This window comes from Octopus bimaculoides, chromosome 9 (genome assembly GCF_046866305.1).
Source record: "Octopus bimaculoides isolate indiv1 chromosome 9, ASM4686630v1, whole genome shotgun sequence".
NCBI classification, from domain to species: domain Eukaryota; kingdom Metazoa; phylum Mollusca; class Cephalopoda; order Octopoda; family Octopodidae; genus Octopus; species Octopus bimaculoides.
The window spans coordinates 4227852-4240863 of record NC_142936.1 but is presented as its reverse complement, the minus strand read 5'-3'; the positions used below and the strand labels follow the sequence as shown (position 1 = coordinate 4240863).

The following is a 13012-nucleotide window of genomic DNA, read 5'->3' as shown; positions in this document are numbered from 1 at the left end:
TGGTTTCACTCACCTGAGTATTTGCCAAAAAATTCGATGCTATATTTTCTTATTATTTTCTTTAAAAAATTGGTAAATTTTATAAAATACAAGAAAAATTCCAGCGAAAATCTAATGAAGCCAACTACCCTCAGATGACTGTGGTTGGCTTAACAACTAGATTGTACAACAAAAATATAAAATAACGATGTTGAAAACACCCAAATTCAAGCAATAAGTCACGCGCTTTGCAAAAATGTTCTTGCAAACAGATTAACAAAAAAAAACAATAACATACAATACCACCGTCACCACCAACAGCAACAATAATAATCATAATAATAATGAGAAGTAGAAGAAGATGATGAAGCAGTAGAAGTGGAAGAAGCAAATGCTATTACGATCAAAATAACTACAGTTTACGATTTCAAAAAATCTTCCGATACAAGTTTCCTGGAGATTTCCGGTAGAATTCTATTACAAGGGAAAGTTAACGACTCGTCATAGACACCAGTCAGAATAGTGACGCTGACTAGAATCTTATATTGAAGTCAGCATCAATTTTATGATTATATATATATATGTCTGTATGTATGTATATATGTATATATTTATGTATGTCATTATTCAGTTTATTTCAAGATTTCTTGTCAAAAGAGAAAGAATCGGTTTCTAACCTCGATCCAAAGCTCCTTCATTCGAATTTCAACATCAACAACAGGGTATGTAGGTATGTATGTATGTATGTATGTATGTAGCAGCTGACACAGCATAATCACTCTGGTGATTTTTACACTTGTTTCAGTTTCGACAACTCGTGCAGTAGCAGTTGACGCAGCATGGGCAAACCGGCGAAGTTTACGTTGGTCTTCGGTGTGGGCAGCTCGTGCAGCATCTTTTGTCGTAGCATCAGCGGTGCGGCGAAGTTTACTTTGGTCTTTGGCAGCTCGTGCAACCGCAGCTGACGCAGCATTGACGGTCCGTCCCAGTTTACACTGGTCGTCTGTCTGGTCTTCCGGCGAAGTTGACGCTGGTGTTCAGTCTCTATCGCTTGTGCAGCAGCGATTGTTATAGCATTTCTTGCCAGGCGAGTGTTTCGTTGGTCATTGTTTTCGAGTGCTCTTGTAATGGCTGTACGTTCAGCATTTTGCCAGCGTCTAATAGTATTTACCAGTGGCGATTCATTTGCACTCCTTGCAGTCGACCTCGCTGCTTACACAGTTTCTCAGCCAATAGAGTAACTCTTCCTTCAGGGCATGACGTTGTCTGTCTGTTGTTGTCTGGTTGGAAGTGCCTGTATTTCTAAGTATGCAGAGAAGGTAAAAAAAGAGATACACCATTTAAACAATGGCATTTAAGCAATAGGTAAATTAATTAATCTAACTGGTTATCTATTTCAACTTTCCATGGCATAGAAAAGGTGAAGTGTCAAGTACAAAACACATATATACGCATATCCATTAAGGAAGAAATGTGTGTATATTTACGTATAGTTATATATTTATGTCCGTCTATCTATCCACTTCTATCCATCTATTTGTCTATCTATCTAGCTTTGTCTGTCTGTCTGTCTGTCTGTCTGTCTCTCTCTCTCTCTCTCTCTCTATATATATATATATATATATATACATACATACATACATTTATATGTATATATATATACATATAATATATATACATACTCACACAAACACTCACACACACACACACACACACACACACACACACACATACACATGCAAGTGTACAGGTATACACTCACTCATATATAGGTGATTCAGTGAAAAACACATTAGACATTAAGTAGATAAATTGATGTTTTAATTTTGTAAGAGAAGAAACGGTTTTTTAAATACATTTTTAAACTAGAGATAAATGAAATGATGGTTGTATGATAAAACAGAGAGAGTTTATTTAATAATGGATTATCTAATAAAGCAAGCAGATATATGGAAAAAAAAAAGAGATTAAAAATTAATGTTTCTAATTTAACAGAACGAGAGGAAGTGATGTAAAGGCATGTGAAAGCAGGTGAAAATGCAGAGGAAAAAGAAACTTGGAGAACAAAAGACAACACGTAATTTGAAACTATTGAGAAATTTTAAACGAACAAGCAATTGAGGAATTAGCGTATATATTAAAAACTTATTTGTTAAGAGCGCTTTATAACATTAAAAGGCGTGTAACTTAAATGAGATTTTGCATTTCATAAATCACTAGATAATTAAAGAATTAATTTAGATAAATTTAGTTAAATTAATTTAAATTAGATTAAAGAAATATATAAACTTTATTAACAATTTTAATAGAATTTAGGTAATAAAATTGGATAATAAACATGTTTGTTGGCTCCTCACGTTTATAGAAAGATAAACTGGAAAATAAATGAAAAAATTTGAAACTTCATAATAAAAATTCAAAGGGTTAAAATGAAGAAGAAAACAGGATTCTATAAGGAAATTATAAAATACGAGGTTTTAAAAAAAATGTATTGAGTTAATATAAAATGGTCTAATTTAAATGTATGAGTGTAGGCGCTAACAAAGCTGTGTAGTTAAAAAACTCTCTTAGCAATTACGTGATTTCGGTTTCAGCCCTATCTTGGTGCGAATCCCTAGTTCATACGATGTCTTGTGACTGTATTAGGCTTGTAGTCTAGGTTTGAAGTCTTGGTTTGTATTCTTGGTTTGTAGTATTTAGTTTCTATTGGTTTGAAGTCTAAGTATGAAGTCTTGGTTTCTATTCTTGGTTTGTAATTTTGGCTTGTAGTCTTGGTTTGTACCAAATTTTGGGATGATAAGGCCAGCAGTTTTGGTGAGGCAGGGACGCGACTAGCTCGACCCCAATACATGGCTGGGTCCTTAATTTACCGATGCCCGAAATATGACAAGTGATGTCAATCCTTGCAAGTATTGTGTCCCGATCTGCCAATTCTTTTAATCTCCTGCTTTTAAAAATCTCATTTTTCTAGCGATCCACTATCGATTTTAACAAACATGCATAGCATATTTCGCGACGTGTGTGTAGTCGAATATATCGATCAGTATATTTGACGGGTAGTTATTTGATCGACTCTTGAAGGATGAAAGGCAAAGTTGAACTCCGAATAAAGGAGTGTAACTAAACGCTGGAAGACATTTTGTCAGCTTCGCTAACGCTCGAAACCAATCCACTGATTCAATATTGATTTCTGACTTTGGCACACGACTTCAAATTGGGTTGGGGTGTGAAGTCGATCATATCGACCCCAGGATTTAATTATATTCAGGAAAAAAAAAGCATCTTAACCAATTAATGCGAAAAGAATTTATTCTCTACATTTGTGCGTGTATTATTTATTTTTGCTGTTGTATTCACTGATATTATGTTTAACGTTATAACTGAAAATATTGACTTTCCATGAAATAACGTACGGCAGTCAATTCTATTGCATTTCTTCCTACGTAATGGATTCCGTTTCTCATATATTCTGTAAGATATATATATATAAGGCATAATTATATCCGAGGGGCAGCTGATGATGGAGGTATGTTAGATTGGTGGTATGGCTGTTTTTGTATATGTGGAACAGTATTATAACATATCGTTTATATAATATATATATATATATATATATATATATATATATATATATATATATGTATATGTATATGTATGTATGGATGTATATATGTATGATTGTGTGTCTGTGCTTGTCTCCCCACCATCGCTTGACAACCGATGTTGGTGCGTTTACCTTTCCGTAACCTAGCGGTTCGGCATACAGAGAATAAATCCCGGGGTCGATTTGTTAGACTAATGGCGTTGCTCCAGCATGGCCGCAGTCAAAATGATTGAAACAAATAATAGAATAAAAGAATAAGAGCATGTGTATATATAATATACATGTATCTATATACGGCATATACATAATATATATATATATATATATATATATATATATATATATATATATATATATATATGTATGTATATATATACATGGATATACATACGCACACACATACACACACGTGCGCACGCTCGCACGGAGGAGAGGGACAGAGAGAGAGAGAGAGAGAGAGACACAGAGAGAGAGAGAGAGAGAGAGAGAGAGAGAGAGAGAGAGAGAAAGAGAGAGAGAGATAGAGAGAGAGAGAGAGAGAGAGAGAGAGAGAGAGAGAGAGAGAGAGAGAGAGAGAGAGAGAGAGAGAGAGAGAGAGAAGGATGTATTAGTCGTATAATAAGTAACATTAAATGAAATACTTGCCTGAGAAATGGAAATATCCGAAAGCTGAAATATAACAAAATTACAGGAGTCGAATGGGAGACAGCAAAGCAGACACCGACGCACTCAAGCAAACAAGTAAATGACTCTAATAAGTACAGTGACAACGAACAAATTCATAGCTGCTGCATATATTGTTAGAGGAAACATGCGCTATTTATTGGTTAATATTAGATTTCTATTCTCCAACATAAACACAATGTGACGGCAGTGTTATGTGTCTGGTCCGCAACACAAGGAAAGTTTACACATAATTGGTTGTAGTTCCATTTTTAAAGTGGTTATAAACTTATAAACTGAGATTTTAAAATCAAGTTAGAAGATTTAAATGTTTGTAATAAGTTGTATCTTTATCACATGATAAACCTTCAAGGTTACCTCAAAACGAGGAAGAAATGGTTAGCTCTTATTTCTTATTTTGTAAAGAATTGAGAATACATTGTATTTCTCAAAATATTTAAGAAAATTTGGAAATTTTTCAAACATGCTACGAACCGCTGGCACCTTGTAACATGCTAAGAAGTTCTGATGTTTCTATATAAGATTTTGAAATTATAGAAAGAACAATATGAATCATGAAACATTACTGTGAAATATAACGTATTTCATGGCATAAAAAAATGCATGGGCATATTAAATACATCCTAATCTCAACAACGATCTATATTCAGGGCAAAAAGTTTTTTGTGCATTAAAACCTGTAATGTTTGAAGTAATCTAGGCGGCGATCTGGCAAAATTGTTAGCTAAAAATAAATAATATTGCTCGAAGCAACACTGAATACAGTATATCCGTATAAGTTATATTCACCTCGTTCGAATGGACTCGTATATGAGAAGACCTTCCGCTACGGATAAAGTCCCATGAGAAAATTCTCCGCTGCGGAACATGTGAGTAAACACATAACGGGCAGTGAATGTCCTTGCCTCGGCAGTTTCATGCATTTCTGGTCATTGTGGAGATAACCATAGCAACTGAAAGAAGTTAAAGGTGTTTGTGGTTATCAAGAGACCAGCGAAAGAAGCCTTTTGTTGGTAAATAGTAATTTAATCCTTGTTGCAACACTCAAGCGAAACTTAGTCTAAGGGTCGAAACGCTTTTGCAACTGGGATACCCAAGGAAAAGAGAGACCGGTTTCAAACACTTTAATTGCTTTAGTAACCGCCAGAAGTATATCTTGCAGCATCTGAAAGTAGCTCTTGCAATTTGTTGGTGCATTCGAAACAAAGAACTGACGTTATTGTATACTAACCTCAGAATATAATTATGTATGTATAATAAAGTGTGAATGGGAAACAAACGTTAGAGATGCGTGAACCGAAGCATATTTACTCACTACACATTGGTCGGCGACGGGCTTGAATAGAAGATGTCACGCAGTGGGACTGAACCAGAAACCATGTGGATGCAAAATGAGCTTCTTAACCATGCCTGTCTACAAAGAAAATAAATGATAATTTATTACAAACATGCAAGATCTTTTGATAAGTTAACCGGATTACTTTGTTTTCTTGTTTTAGCGGAATACATTTTGTCTCTCTCGCTCCATCTCTCGGTTACAATCTCACCTTTTATCAGTCATTCATTCTCTATCTCACGCACACTTGCACACGCACACTTGCACACGCACTCTCAGATAAATACGGTAGCGCAGCACGCTATTTTCGTTATAAATGGTTAAACACCAAAATGCTGCAAAAGTTATAGAATATCACGCTCGACTGATTTTTCTTTCGTGTTATTTTGCTTTGTTTTTAGCTGGAATATTAACTAACCTGTAGTGATCTAATCCATTAAGTTTTTATCAATATTAATAGGACGACTCGCAACCAACACGCTCGACCCTTTTTACTAAACAGGCTAAGAGGTAACGATGGGAGTTTCACACTGATCAAATATGTATGAATGTCGAAAATAAAATAAAATAATTAATTTTCGTCCTCCACGAATCCTAACACACAACTGATAATTTCGGTGAATAATTTACGGTACATATAATGATTGCTAACTTAGGCATAAAGCCACAGATTTTGCTATCGACAAGGAGGATGTAAAGGATGAGGTGTTTATTTATTTATTTATTTATTTATATATTTATTTATATATTTATTTATAACTCACTGGTTTTTTTCTTCCAGTTTCATGCTGTGCAGCTCATCAGTCCGTTCAAGTTCGTCGTGTTTTCCGATGTCTTTGAATAACTATTTTTTGTAGTTGCTTGGTAGATGAAGCGTGTTTGCTAACCCTTTCTTAACAAAAAAAAAAAAAATTCCCTTTTGTGTTTGGTTTTTGAAGAAAAGGGACATTTTTTCGCGACCGTATCACAGTTAAATGTGGAAAATTCTGATATAAAAAGAAAAGGAAAGTGAGAGAGAGAGAGAGAGAGAGGGAGAGAGGGAGAGAGGGAGAGAGAAGAAGAGGGAGAAACTAAAAAGAGAGACACAGAGGATGTAAGTAAAAGAGCGATTGAGTAACAGAGGGAAAATTAATAAAGTAGAGAGAGAAGGGGGAAGAAGAAAGAGAAAAATCAAAAGAGAGAGAGAGAGAGAGGGGAAGAGAGAGAAAGAGAGAGAGAGAGAGAGTGAGAGAAACAGTAAAAGAGAGGTAGACAGACAGAGGGAGAGTAAAAAAGAAAAATTGAGTAGAGCAGAGAGAGACAGAAAGTTAGAGGGAGAGTTAGAAACAAAAAGCGAGAAGAGCAGAGAGAGAGAGAGAGAGAGAGAGAGAGAGAGAGAGAGAGCAAGACAAAGTGAAGAACGTATCTCGGTACTTAATTGTCTTCTTATTTTTTGGTATCTGATGGATAAAAGGCGAATTTGACCTTGCTGGGATTTGAAATCAGAATGCGTTAATAACCGGAATAATTGCCGCAAATTTTCCAACTAAATATAGTTAAGTCTGAGTAATATCAATGAATGTATAAAAGTAAGCTACACAAGGTTCTAATGCTGCCAACTCCAGGCAACTATCATAAACATTGAATTCCCTATAATTAGTGTCAATGTATTCATTACAGTCGTTAATTAGGAACAAACGCTAACGATCTTCGAGAAGAATATAAGGAACTTACAAACCCATATCCTTACTTCAGTTATAACAAGATGCGTGTGGCCCAAACTCTCAATGTGTAATTTACTTCAGGATGGTTGGTTTTGAATAGTTTCGCCATTATTCGTTAAACTATTTTGTCGTATGAACATCCTGCGTTTCAGTTAAGCCTATACAACTAATTTGACCCACAGTTGATTAGGTCTACCTGTACATGGATCCCATATGCAGTTAACAGCTAAGTCTTCGTGTGGGGCAGTAATCATATGTGCAATGGAACAGAAGATGCATTCTCCTGGTAGGGGCATCAACCCATCCTTCAACTATTCACTGCATCACACTACATTTTAATGAAGGTATTTATTTCTTAATGATATTTGTATAAAGCTTAGTGAATGTCGACAGCTTGTGTAACGTGTCATAACTTTCGTTAATATCAATATATATATATATATATATATATATATATATATATATATATATATATATATATATATATGTAATGTGGTGATCATCATAATAGTTCCGCAGAAAAAATAATATTAAACAATTATAAATCTTATCGAAATTATTTCTCTAGATACGTGAGACAGCTCCAGATATGTTCCGATATGATCACATTATTAAAGAAAAGAGAGAAGACATACAATACTTAACGAATTTATGATGAAAAATCATCAAGCCAAGGTACAGCATTATTTGAGACTGTTTGGCGAAGAAAAATAAAATTATTTGAGGGATTCATACGAGACGCCATTTGTATGAGAACATTAGTTAGATTATTGTTAGGCTAGCTTGTTATTTTAATGATTTCGATACCTGTGGGAAGCGATTTCTGACAAATTTCAGTCGGCTCTGATTGAATTAGTTACATCGATCCGAAATAGGCCAAATTTAACGAATTGGCCAACTGCAAAGCAATGCAAGTTACTTTACAGACCAAAAAGTAAATATCATAATGAGATAACTAACTTACTTGCATTAGAAAGGTGAACTCTAAAATCGCTTCTTAAATAATTTCTAGAACTTTTCTGAACGTATCCAACAAAAGACACTAATACGACAAGACATTTATTGTCTTTTATTTTATTATTTTATTTTTTTCCTATACGAATATTTTCCAAGCGAAGTCATTATTTTACTATTTCGATAGATATTTGATTACAGAGCGGGAGAATTCAGTTTTGTTATAAACGTTCACGAACGAGATTGCATTGTTATTATATTCTCTCTAATATACACATAATTTCTGGGAAGACGCCATCATGTTTGTATATTGACAACATGTTTTATGACGAGGATGGCGTCTTTATTTTTTCACTCTTCGTTTGATACAATAAACATTTGACTCCAAAAAAGACGCCATTGATATACGTTAGTATTTTAAATGCAAGTTTATATCCAATGTACTGTGGTAACAATGTACACTCGATTAATATGAAGGTTCCCTGCCTAGATATTTGCATGCTGGAATTACAATTTCGTTTGAAGATGGCGTCGTTAAAACTTATTGCTCAGCAGATCACACATCACCACACCGTGCCACGCAACATAACGCAATGGTATGCTACACCATTCCGCGTCATTCTACACCGTTCCACGTCATACGACTACATAAATACAACCAAAGCGAGGAGATTAAGCTGAAGTGTGTTGCAGTGTTTCGCAATTTACAGCACACACATTCAAACATGATAGCGTTTAACTCTATTTTAGAAATTTCTAAGACAATACCATAACTCACGCAAACGTAATTATTTCATGTAAAGACTCTAATTAACAGATTCTATGTTATCTTTGATTTTAAATAAACGTTGATGTAATAACGCACTCTTGTTCTAATTAATGCATGCTTTTATAAAACAGCATCTCTTTCCAATTAGAATTTGGAACGACAATAGCTATTTCATTATATCCACATCAATATTGATACAAACCATCACCAACACTGCCTCCTCCATCAGCAACGCAATCAGCATCGAGTTAATGTGAAGTTCTCTAATGAGATTTTCATCAACCTGCTTGAAATAGTTGCTGAATCTCTCTCAAATCATATCCAATAATCTTTAAAAGAGAAGGAATCATTAGAAAATATTTCCTTAAACCCCACTCAAGTCGCTCTTTAGTGCTACAGGTAAGATGTAACCCAATACAACCTGTGGCATAGTCGAGTCGTCGGTGACTAAACTGGCAACCCTATTAAGCTTGCTTGGTGAAGAGGGTGATTGCTGGACACCCTACGGGACGAAAAATAAAACCTATCGAAAGGAGGAAGAACTACTGTGTAGTCAACGGCCAATTCAAGTACTCTGTTGCGGTGAAGTGCCTGTGTGCTCTGTTGACCCACAGAGCTATGTTGGTGGGAGGGAAATCTTCAGGCATGTCTTACCAGGCCAGCCAGGTCGAAGGGTAGGAGACAGACAAAACCTTAACGACAATAAATTGAAGTGTCGGCAGTTGGGCGTGGATTTAGTTATTGGCAGGACATAACAGATTAAATTCCTGGCTTTGAACTAGCAAGATGTCACGCAGAGGATCTTGAATACAGGACAATGGATGAGACCCTAATATTCTTAGTTAAATGGAGGCTGCGGGACCATATGGAGCAGCGCCCTGTGACCCTATAGTATGCGCGACAGAAACCCCTAAATGGTGCGTCCTATGGGACGACCAAGGTGAGTTAACCGCCACTGTAATGCCCTTTGAAGGAAGGTATGTTAAGTTAGAATATACAACAACAGCAACATCATTACTACCAGAACCGTCACCGTAACGACTGCTTGGACTATCACCAATCATTACTTCTACTACCATAATGATTATTGCTACTCTTTCTACCACGGCTTTTATTAAGGTTACAAATACCATTGTTGTTGTTGTCGCAATCATAGTCATCACACATATAACGAAGAGTAATAACAATAAGTGTCTCTTATATGCTTGATCGGATTCTGAATCGAATTGTTAACATAATGGGTCCTCTTCTCCCTACATAGCTGGAATCTTTGACTCATCGTCGAACTGTATCTTTGACTTGTCTTTTCAATAAGTATTTCCAGTGTCACTACTCCGATTAACTTTATGATCTGGTACTCTCTGTTAAGACCTGTAAAGATGTCATCAGCTTCACTTTCCTCGCGTATCGTTGCTCTACTGAGCTTCCTGTTAGTCACAAGTTCTTTTTATTCTAATAGCTTCTTTCCCGAAACTGCTGCCTTCTGGAACTCACCATCATTGCGTGGCACCTTGAGCGAGTGTCTTCTGCTATAGCCTCGGGTCGACTAAAGCCTTGTGAGTGGATTTGGTTGACGGATTTGGTTGAAAGAAGTCCGTCGTATATATGTATATATATATATATATATGTACTTCTTTATTGCCCACAGGTGGCTAAACACAGAGAGGACAAACAAGGACAGACAAAGGGATTAAGTCGATTACATCGGCTCCAATGTGTAACAGGTATTTATTTAATCAACCCCGAAAAGATGAAAGGCAAAGTAGACCTCAGCGGAATGTGAACTCAGAACGTAACGGCAGACGAAATTCCGCTAAGCATTTCGCACGGCGTGTTAACGATTCTGCCAGCTCACCGCCATATATATATATTTGTTTGTGTGCCTCTATTTGCCCCTCCACTCACCATCGCTCGACAACCGATGTTGGTGTACTTATGTCCCCGTAACCTAGCGGCAAAAGAGACCGACACAATAAGTACTAATAAGTCCTCGGGGCGATTTGTTCGACTGAAGGCGTTGCTCCAGCATGGCCGTAGTCAAAATGACAAAAACGTGCGAAAGAATAAAACAATAAAAGAATACAGTTATATGCATTCATAGCTTCGCCCATAAACGCATATATGAATGGAAGAATAAAGAATTATATCAAGAGTGAAATTATATGAACCTCGTAATTAGAAACAGAGAAACGAGAAAGAGGAAGAGAAATGTAGACTGAAAAAAAAAAAAAAACATAAATAGACAAAAAAAATATACAAGAAATGGTACAAATGTTATATGTGTAGGTGGGAGTATATGTGTGGCAGTATTTGTGTGTGCGTAGATGTGATTATGTATGTTGATACGTGTTTATTAAGTAGATGGTTAGCTAGATAAACAAAGCGGGAAGGCGATGAAAGGAAGTGAGGGGGGAAAGAGAAAGAGAAAGTGTATGAGTGAGAGAAGAGATTGAGATAGGCGAGAAAGGGTAAATGTTATAGAGAGGTTGTTGGATAAAGAAACAAGTGTGTAGAACCGAAGGGATGTACAACATAAAGAAATAGAAGTAATATTACATCATTGGAACAAAGGAAATGGTAACAATGGACGTATACTACGTATACTAGAGGGTCTGAAGAACTGACCGGAAATTAAAGCTGTATGGTATGTTTGGCATGAAAACACGAACGAATATCAATTTAATTACGAGATTTGCAGAGATTTCTTTTTTTTTTTTACCTTCTGATCTCATTCGTTCTGTATTATATTTCGCCATTGTATTGGCTATTTTCTTTACACACACACACACACACACACACACACACACACACACACACACACACACACACACACACAAACACACACATACACACACACGCACGCACACATACACATACACACGTGTATATATATATATATATATATATATATATATATATATATATTTATATATATATATATATATACATATTTATATATAGGTATATGCATGTACGTTGGTACATGTGTATAAGTATTTATATTTATGCATGTATATATATATATATATATATATATATATATATATATATATATGTATATATATATATGTATATATATGTATATATATATATATATATATATATATATATATATATATATATATATATATATATATGTATATAAACACACACACGCACGCACACATACATGCTCACTGCTATACCGAAACGCATGTATTCGTCTGCTTTACTCACTCCAATTCAGACTAAGTAGTAAAGTTTTCCATATTCTTACAAGTCACCGGTATTTTTTATTTTTTTGTTTTTACATTCATTCATTTACTTATTTACAAGTTCTGTCAGTTTCCATTCTTTTTCTTTTTTATTTCGCTTTTGCTTTGATTTTACTCTATTGCAGAACTCTGCTCACCTGCTTGCTTCTATACCTTTCGAAATAGAAGTCGCTGTATATATACACACACGCGCATGCATGCACACACATATAGAAACACACACACACACATGCAACAACGTAGCTGCTGAGTTCGCTGTAAACCGAGTAATGGGAAATCGAAATGGAAAATGGAAAAGAATAACGGTACAACTAATGACAAATCAGCATTTGACTCCTCTCATTTGCTATGGAGACCAGGTTGATAGTAGTCTCGGCACGTTTTAAGTTTATGGATTACAAATTCCCTGGAACCAATCGTCTGTACTATCGTGAAATTTGGTTTCCATAGCCGATAACAAGATTTCCCTGTACATTTGACAATTACTGTTAATTACTGTTTCCATAGCTGTGTGGTTAAGAAGCTCGTTTTTCAACCTTGAGGCTGTAGGCTCAGTTCCACTGCATGGTACCCTGGACAACTATCTTATACTATATCTATGGACTGACCTGCGCTTTGCGACGGAAACTGTATGGGAGTCCGTCTCTCTCTCTCTCTCTCTCTCTCTCTCTCTCTCTCTCTCTCTCTCTCACACACACACACACATTTATATTTGTTTGTGTTTGTATT

General features: G+C 35.6%; 1 long non-coding RNA gene across 2 annotated transcripts; it reads right to left on the bottom strand.

The window, feature by feature from the left end:
• Positions 1 to 352: 352 nt before the first annotated feature.
• Positions 353 to 7685, bottom strand: LOC149133970 (uncharacterized). Of its 2 annotated transcripts, XR_016243014.1 has the most exons (4): positions 6368 to 7685; positions 5583 to 5681; positions 4229 to 4252; positions 353 to 1281 (listed from the first exon to the last, which is right to left on the bottom strand). It is a non-coding gene; the product is annotated as an uncharacterized LOC149133970 (long non-coding RNA). The 2 variants fall into 2 exon arrangements; XR_016243013.1 differs by lacking the exons at positions 5583 to 5681; positions 6368 to 7685 and adding an exon at positions 5057 to 5576.
• Positions 7686 to 13012: the final 5327 nt, after the last annotated feature.